Source organism: Cyprinodon variegatus, unplaced genomic scaffold (genome assembly GCF_000732505.1).
Source record: "Cyprinodon variegatus isolate N-32 unplaced genomic scaffold, C_variegatus-1.0 Scaffold146, whole genome shotgun sequence".
NCBI lineage: Eukaryota > Metazoa > Chordata > Actinopteri > Cyprinodontiformes > Cyprinodontidae > Cyprinodon > Cyprinodon variegatus.
The window spans coordinates 695872-705742 of record NW_015150599.1 but is presented as its reverse complement, the minus strand read 5'-3'; positions in this window follow the sequence as shown (position 1 = coordinate 705742).

Below are 9871 nucleotides of genomic sequence, written 5' to 3'. Positions count from 1 at the left end.
TCAAGGTGGGTTTTAATGATTACAACGTGTGAGGGGAGACAGTGAAGAGGAATAAGTTTAATTTATAATCTGTCAATGAGGAAGGTGAAGAAATTTAGCTGAGATTTTCCCGCAAAGCACCATCTCAACAATGATTTACCCTCCTTTGTCTAGAATTCAAGGTTTGTTGTTTTCCTGTTTTCAGTCATCAGTTCACATTAAGGTCCAAAATGACATCTGAATGCATGAAAAGGTGAAACATATTCAAACGTCTTATTGAACCATCAAAGCTGTTTCATTGGCAGATTTCCAGTTATTGTCTGATAAGCTGATAAGGACTTTACCTGCCTGACAGCTCACACTTCCTTCAGAGAACAGCTCAGATTTTCACTTTATGATGAAAGACTTTTTGGAACTGATAAACCTGCACAGACGTGGGGCGAATTATTTGCTGCAGAATTTTAGAAACTCCATTTTTATATGATGCAGGCTTAATGTATAATCTTGTATTCATAAGGAAATTAATGCATTTATTCTTATTACAAGATTTTTAGCAAATAATAAAGCTGTAGGTGAGCAACTTAGCTAACAGTCAGGAGAGATAAACTGCTGCACATTTTCCATAAAATGCAGTTTTTATTTAATCTTCTTTTTAAAACTGTTGTGTTTTTTATTCCAAAGACTCACTGGTGTTCTATGCATGGCTGCTGCATTCACAAACACAGTGCAGTCCAATTTGTATCATGTTTTTATCTTTCATTAAAAGCAAAGTGATGCATTTATCTTTTATTATTAAAAAAGATTTATGTTTGTTTTGTTTCTTTAAGAAACAATATTTGCTAGTTTTAAAATGGTTTTCGAGAAACTCAGCCAACGGAAAAAAATGCAACACCTTTTGTGCAAAAAGCATTTTTTTTTGTTTAATCTTCAGCACAAAAAGTTTTTTTTTCTCAAATTACTCACTTTAGTTCAAGGCAAAGCTGCTGCCTTTTTCAAACACAATGCAATCGATTTATCATCACGTTTTCCATCATGTTTTTATGTCTTTGTAATAAATACCTTGTTTCATAATATAAGAGTCTCAGTTGTTACACCAGGATCAAAGTTTCTTTGTGCCTAAAAAATTATGACAGTTCTAACAAAACTTGTTTGATTAAACAAACCGGATAACCGCTGGTTTCAATGAGACATACAAGAGTAGGAGTGAATACTTCCCGAATGAACCTGTTAATAGTTTAGATTCCTTGCGGTCTAGTTTCCTGTTTCCAACAGATCTCTGTTTATCTGAAAATCACTAGACTCCATTGAATAACCGTAGTTATCCACGAAGCATCTCAGTGATGTAACTAGTTACACCACCCTACTTTACTTTCATTATGTAAACCTTCTGCAAGGTGTGACCGTGTCACCCACAGAGTTACCAGCTACTGAGCCTTGCAGGTCTGATGGAAGAAAGACAAACTCAGATAATATCTAAACATGACTTCAGGGTCAAAAGTTAAACCAAGATCTTTCTGTTAAGATTCAGCCTTGGCTTTCACCTCCAATCTCCCTTAATCCTAGTGCTAAAAGGACAACATGTAGAATGTCCTCTATCTACTATATGTATAGATAATGAAGGCATCATCATATGTGTTAGGTTTTATAATGACCTTTAGCCTTTTATATCTGTGTAAGTTGAGCTTTTTGTAGTTCTGTTTTTGAAGACTGTTCTGTTTTTATGCATTTCAGCCATGTGATGATGTCCAGGACGCTTAAGTCTGTCCATAGTCATCACTATTTTCTGGAGCTTTTTATTCTTGATAGAGTTCTTAATGCTGTGCTTGTGAAAGATCAACACACAATTAAATTACATTTAAGACGCAGCCACATTGTTTAGGTATCTACTGTACTTAGCTTTGATTATAGATCCATTACTCTTACTAAATACTAGAAAGAAGAAGCAAAATGTCTTACAGTTTCTTGAGAAAAAATAGAAGGCCTGAGGGGAAAAAATAAGTCTACAGTGTTTTTGGGTGATTCTTTTATACAAGGGCAGAGAGTAAGATGGTCTTGTTCATTACTCAAAATAGTAATTATGGGTTTCTGACTAACATTTCTGGAAAAAAGGATTGCACTTTTCCTATCATCAAATTTGATTCTGCATTTTATTAATACATATATTAAATGCATTGACATATATACATATGAAACTCTGAGATGACTTGAAGAGACACATACATTTGCCTTCTCCTCTATAAAACACAAAAGCTACCTGTAAAAAGAGCTCAAATTCATACCACTGGACAGTAAGAATTCAGCAGCTGTCAGTATCTAAAGCAGAAAACTGTAAACCCTGTTTGTCTTTGCAGCTTCCTCAGTTAGAAAACCTGCGGCTGTGCTTAAAAAGGCACACATCCCTAAATTTCTAAATGCTTCTTTCAGAAATTACCTTTGATTGTGGTCATGCGTACTTGGGGCCCCGGGCAAACTTTTGTGAAGGGGCCCACCTCCAACCAAATAACCAAGCATCATTTTGTTGCAGTCCCTCCCTGGCCCTCACAGTTGATAAAACTGAGGCATCAGTAAACGGCAAATCTGAATGTTGTCTGGGGAAGGTTGTCAATCTATAGGCTTGCCCCCAGCATGTTTGGTTTAAAATAACATCAGTTGGTAATTGTCATGATCTTGGCACTGTTGACTGGCTTAATTGCTCATTTCATTCACCTGTCTAACTCTGCCCAGATTTTCATTACTGCTCATCTGATTCACCTGCTCCTGCCTCTATTTAAGCTGCTTGGTCCCAGCCATCAGTGGCGGATTATACTTGAGCCTTTTGGTGAGAATTTTTGTATCGTAACTTATTGTGTTCTGATTGCTTGATCCTGACCCATTTTGCTTTTGGACCTTTGAGCCTGCCTGTCCCTTTCCTGATCTGTTTGGCTGACTAGGCTTCAGACATGTGCTGGATTCTACTGTGGACCAAACCTGGATCTGCTTCCTGACTTTGCCCTGTGGCTGATCCTGTCTTCCTTTGTCTGCTTGGATGGGATCTCCTGCCATTTCTGCAGCCTTCTAGGCTTCAGCTTCTGGAACTCTCTAACAGCGTCCGTAGTGTCTTGTCAGCCGAGTGGCTTGAAACATCCTCATTCTCTGGGCATGGACTGACTGTCAAACCAGGTTAGTGACTCACATGTTCATAATCTTCCTTCATCAGATTATTATGGCCACTAACCTGTGTTTCTCTCCTGTAGAGGTTCCTGCCTTAGACGCCCTAGCCGCTGCTATCGCAGTTCTGCAACCCGTCATTTTAAATAAATGATTTTGAGTTATCCCACTGTCTGACTTGCCTTGAATGCTGGGTCCCTCTGATCTGAGTCATGACAGTAAAGGGCTTTACTGTATAGGGGGTGTGAGTTTTGGCTCCTTTCAGGAGGAGAGGGGAGCTCAGGGGGTTAAAATATCCTGCTACCACCCCTTTTTGAAAAAAAAAAAAGATAAAGACTATGTTTTTATTCATTTGGATTTGTTCCATTTAGAAATTATTATCCCATTTAGAAAAAGTGTTTTTAGTCATTTAGCTTTTTCTGTTAGAGATGCTTGGGAATTGAACACCTTTCCAACCATAATCAGAGACATCATTACTTATTATAGCCTGCAGTGCATCTTATCTAAACTGTTGTTTGATCAGTAAACAAACCTGTCAAGGATGAATTCCTGCTGCTGGTGTATGATTGTAGCTTTTCTGAAATGCTGCTCAGGCTTTCAAAAGCTGCAGGCGTTTTGAGTGGTAATGGAAAAGGGGCTTATGCTGCTTTTTATGATGCATTTAACTTTTATCATATTACTTTGCTGTTGCTGCTCCTACACCACATTAAACCTTAATATGTTGTCTCTATTGTTGTTTAATTTGTTGTTTTTTATATTTTATGCTTTGTTTTTATTTTGCAAGTAGTATATAGTATGCTCTAAGTGCAGATATTTCGGGAGATTGGAGGTCAAAGCTGAGGCTGAATCTTAGCAGGAATATCTTGATTTAACTTTTGAACCTGAACTCAGGTTAAGATATTATCTGAGTTTGTCTTCCTTCCATCAAAGCTAACCCATCCGACCTGCAGGGCTCATTAGCTGGTAACTTTGTGGGTGACAGGGTCACACATTGCAGAAGATTTACATAATGAAAGGAAAGCCAGGTGGTGTAACTAGTTACATCACTGAGATGCTTCGTGGATAACTATGGTTATTTAATGGAGTCTTGTGATGTTCAGATAAACAAAGATATGTTGGAAACAGGAAACTAGACTGCAGGGAATCTAAACTATTAACAGGTTTGTTCGGGAAGTCAACACATTCCTTCCTCCTGATTTTTCGTTGTTAGAACTGTTGGTTTTATCCTTTGCTTTATAAAAACAGCTTTTTAAACTCAAGTTGACTTTGGCACAAGATTTAATTAAGCCAGCAAGACTTCTACTCAAAATCCAAAACTTTGACGTATTCTGGAGAGCAGAGAACATCATCAAAGCTGCACAGTAATGTGTTAGTGAATGCAGCAGCTTTGCATTGAACTATTGCAGCCTTTACAGTAGTTTCACACATTCCATACAAAAGAGAAGTGCCAAGGATCTCTTTTTGTTTTTTTGTATTCTGTTTTTGTAGACTAGGTAGGATTCCTGTAGGAATGAAGAGCACCATTTTGTCTCCAGTTTCTTAGCATTTTGCTTCATACTGCACAGCTCTGCATTAAATCAGGGAGCCAGCTTTCCATTTTAAAGATCTTCTTTTTCAAAGGGGCTACATTACCTAAGGCAGTATGCAGGGAAGTAATCCTATCAACAAAATAATCAATGTTAAAGTTGAAGTAACCTTGAAGGTTACTAAAAGATAGGACATGGTTGTGAGGGAATACTGTTATTACTGTACTTTCAAAGCCATATGTCAGCATATGTATGAAGATGGAAACGTGTGGGATTATACAAATTTTGAACATCTATCAAGTCTAAGATAGCATTGAAGATTGCATTTAAGGTATCATCCTCCATGTCAGCATGGATATAAAAAAAATCCTTTCTCTCTTTTATTTCTTCCTTCTTTCAAATTTTCTCCGTTTACTTTTTTTTTCCTGTTATACTTTCCCATTACAGTGTCCATATAATCTGTAATACTCCCTGCAGGAATTATAACAAAGCTATTTACATGCAAAAGTCAATCGGAACACACTATGGCGAAAGCCCTACTGCTCCACTTGTGAAAGTAAAATTTGTTGGGCTCTTTTTGGCATCAAGACAATTATTGTTTTTGTCACATTTCCAAACATGACACTGAAGAGAAAAAAAAACAAAAAAACTTACTATAATGACCTTGTCAGAAGCAGAGAAACTAAGGGTTAAACATTCAAAAGAGTTGTAATTATAAACTGACTTGGACTAATCAGTAAATCTGAAAGAGCGCTGCTACTCCTTCTCCTTGCCCGGAATTTCTTGGTATGTCAAGATGGAAATAACTTTAGGGAGTTGCCTCATTTACACTCACAAAATCCTCTTGCTGTTGCCAAGTTTCTATAAGACAACGTTAATAATTTTGATTATGAAAAATCAAGTCATTAACTAACAGACTGAAGAAAGAAATCTTATGTTACATAAACCACATTTAATCTTTTTTCCCAATTACAGTTATTTTTATTTTTATTACATATCATGATTTACTCCTTTGGGATTCTTTTCTAATTTATTTGATTTTGGTCATAGGCAAGTCACTGTCTGGATGGAGTAATAAGTGGGTTTTGTTTGCAGTTTTGTTCTTCCATTCTATTTTTTATTTTTTGGCTGACTAAACAAATGCCCAGTTTGGATAACCCCTTGCTTCAAAGCAGCTTTAACTAGAATCATAAAACTGCTGTATTTACTTTAGGGCGGTCACAAACAATTGAAAGGGTTAAAGGACAATTATAAGGACGTGTCATGAACTATGACTCAGATGTGTGCCACTGATGGGAATCAATGTCGAGAGATTTTCCTGCAAAGCACCATCTCCACAATGATTTATCCTCCTTTATCTAGAATTCAAGGTTTAATTGTTTTCCTGTTTTCAGTCATCGATTCACATTAAGGTCTAAAATTACGTCTGAATGCATGAAAAGGTGAAACATATTCAAACGTCTTATTGAACCAGCGAAGACATTGCATTGGCAGATTTCCAGTGATTGTCTCATAAGCTGAAAGACTTTACCTGCCTGACAGCTCACACTTCCTTTAGAGAGCAGCTCAGATTTTCATGATGAAAGACTTTTTTTGCAACTGATAACCCTGAACAGAGGTGGTGCAACTTATTTGCTACAGAATCTTAGAAACTCCACTTTGATATGATGCATGTTTAATGTTTAATCTTGCATTCATAAGGAAATTAATGCATTTATTCTTATTACAAGACTTTTAGCAAATGATGAAGCTGAAGGTGAGCAACTAAGCTAAAAGCCAGAAGAGAAAGACTGCTGCAAATTGCCATAAAATGCAGTTTTTATTTAATCTTCTTTTTAAAAAAATGTGTGTTTTTTATTTGAAAGACTTAGTGCTAAGACCACAACATGTAGAACTCCCTCTATCTGCTATATGTATAGATAATGAAGGCATCGTCATGTGGGTTTTATAATGAGCTTTAGCCATTTATATCTATGTAACTTGAGCTTTATGTAGTTCTTTTTCTGAAGGTTGTTGTCTTATTTGACTGACATAATTTTTTATGCATTTCAGCTTTTTTATTAATGATATAGTTCTTAGTATATAGTAGATTGGAGGTCAAAGCTGAGATGGAATCTTAGCAGGAAGATCTTGGTTTAAGTTTTCAACCTGAAGTCAGGTTTAGATATTATCTGAGTTAGTGTTCCTTCCATCAAAGCAAACCCATCAGACCGGCAGGGCTCACTAGCTAGTAGCTCAGTGGGTGACACGGTCACACCTTGACAAATGTTTACATAATGAAAGGAAAGTCAGGTGGTGTAAATAGTTACATCACTGAGATGCTTTGTGGATACCTATGGTTATTTAATGGAGTCTAGTGATGTTCAGATAAACAGTGATTTGTTGGAAACAGGAAACTAGACTGCAGGGAATCTAAACTATTAACAGGTTTGTTCGGGAAGTCAAAACATTCCTTCCTCCTGTTTTTTGTTATTAGAACTATTGGTTTTATACTTTGCTTTAGAAAAACAACTCTTTAAGCTCAAGGTGACTTTGAAACTACATGTAATTAAACCAGTGAGACTTTATCTCAAATCCTAAAACTTTTTTGTATTTTAATAAAGAGCAGACAACATCATCAAAGTTGTGCATCACGGCACTGTGTTAGTGAACGCACTTTAAAATGCACTTTATAGAAAATTTGCAGCTGTCTCTCTCTACTGGCTGAGCTCCTCTTTAATACGTGTTTCCTGAAACAAGTGAAAAAAAAACTTATCTGAGCTGTTCTCTAAAGGAAGTAGGAGCTGTCTGGCAGTTAAACTCCTTATCAGCTTAGGAGATAATAACCGGAGATCTGCCAATGAAACAGCTTCGCTGGTCCAATCAGACATATAAATATGTTTCATCTTTTCATGCATTCCGACGTCATTTTGGACCTTAATAAAACCTTGAATTCTAGATAAAGGAGGACAAATCATTGTGGAGATGGTGCTTTGCAGGAAAATCTCTGCTAAACGTCTCCACCCTCCACAGTGAAAGATTTTAAATTAAATTTATTTTTCTTCTCTATCTCCTTGCACACAGTTGTTTTAATCGGTAAAACCCACCTTGACAGAGCGACACATACATATGCGGACATCAATTCCCACCAGTGGCACACTTCTGAGTCATAGGTCACCTCACATTTCCTTATACTTTATGGTTTGCACAGTTGGTGATGGTTTATAGCTGCCCTAAAGTAAATACAGCAGTTTTATGATTCTAGTTAAAGCTGCCTCCTGATTTATGGCCAATGTTGAAATATTCCTGAGTCCTGAAAGGATTTTTCATTTTAAGGGAGATTGGTGCTGGAAGGCTCTGAATGATGGAAATTCTCAGAAACTTTGAAGTTGTTCTAGGATCACCTTTAACACAACTGCATCTAGCACTGTTCTAAAGTCACTTCACCACCATACTGATGAACAAAGTTTACACATTTATTGTATTATTGCACAAACTTCTGCAGGTTTTCTGTTGCCCTGCACTTTTCCTGTTCTGCAGCATTTCTCCTACTTATTGCCTCAGTCAGACTAAAGTCACTCAGAGTTCGACTTTTTTCACATATAATATTTTACCAATAATTAAAAATATTTAGTCAACCAGATGCCGTTCTTAGACAAGCCAAATTTTTGTTCCATGTTTCCTTCCCTGGTCTTCTCATCCCCAGAGGTAATTGAATGTGTCACTTTTCTGGTTTCCAGAAACCTTCAATAAAAGTCTCATCACAGGAATGTTTTCCTGATAAGTGAATGAAGTGGCCAACTTGAAAAGCTGCCAGTATAGCATAGAGAGTTGCACTGTTGCTAAAGTGTTAAAGTGTATGACGCGCAAGTAACACTGGTGTGAAAGTGTTACTTGGTTGAAGAGAAACCAGAAGGCTGCTTCTTAGCAGGAGAAACATGAGGAGGAAAGATTTTCCTTTCCAGTAAACCCACTGAATGTAAATTTCGTCTTTTTTGAGATGAACGGCTAAATCTAACATTCCTCCATAGAGGTGATAGAAAACAAATAGTTCACTCATTCAGCTTTAGATCTGCACAGCTTCAACAATACCAGTTAATCCAATGAAGCAGAGCCATTTCTGCTTCCCAGTATCTAATGCTGGTTCTTCAGCACTGATACTGATTTACTTCCCGCTCCAGCTTTAAAACCCAGGATGCTCCTGGAGATGCAGCCAGTTTGTCCTGAGTCACGGTCTGTTTTCATCCCTCTTGGTCACCTGCACACACTCCTTCAGTCTCTTGTTTGAGATTGGTTTCTGATGACTGGTTTTGTTTTCAGGAAACTGAAATAAAAACAAAGCTGGTTTATAAACCCATGGTGTGATACATTTCTTTTGTTTAAAATCAAAAGGCGTGAAAACTTAAGAGTCCTTGAATAGTTATCCATAGTGGCGGGAGGTTTTAAGGTTTAAAACCAAATGATTGATCATTAATATTCTCCAGAAGTCTAGTAAACTCCTCAGTTGCAGTGTTGCAGGAAAGAAGGCTTCTCCTGACAGCCCTGTATATTAGCACGCTGAGCTCTGAGATGGAGCTTTTGAAATATCTCTGTATCGTCTGACCTCAGGAGTATTTAGCTGAACAAAACATAAACGATGCTAACACACAAACCAGAATAGACATTCCAATACAAAATGCTGCGAGTAGCAGTAAAGAAAAGCTGCAAACTACTGCTGCATGGGGAAGACAATCATCAACTAACCGGAATATAGAAATGATTATAATTTAATATTGATGGACTAGAGCCTTAGATGAATAAAGGGGAAAGCATCCTGAGGACATCTGGAGGGAGAAAAAATGTCAAACATTCCTTTAAATCTTTTCTAACATTTAACATTCCTTTGCATCCCATTTATGTTTTATGCTCTATTTTTTGTGTTTGTTAGTCCAACTTTTCTGTTTCCAGGACCTTTTTGGTTCCTGTTTAAGTATCTACAAGTATTTACAGACTCTTTTCTCTCCATGACCACTGTACTGTTTGGTCCAGATTCTGCGCTCCATCCTTACTGGCCACCATTTAATCAGCTCCATTTACTTAGCAACAACCGACTGCAGCATAATTTCTAAAACCAACAACATACAGCAGGTTTAGCTAATGTTCAGTGTTCAGTTTCTCCACAGTTTCTGGCTTTTGAGTCTACTTCATTTTTTGAACAAGCAGCTTTTTAAAATCCATCTTTAAGCCTGCTGACTCTTGCC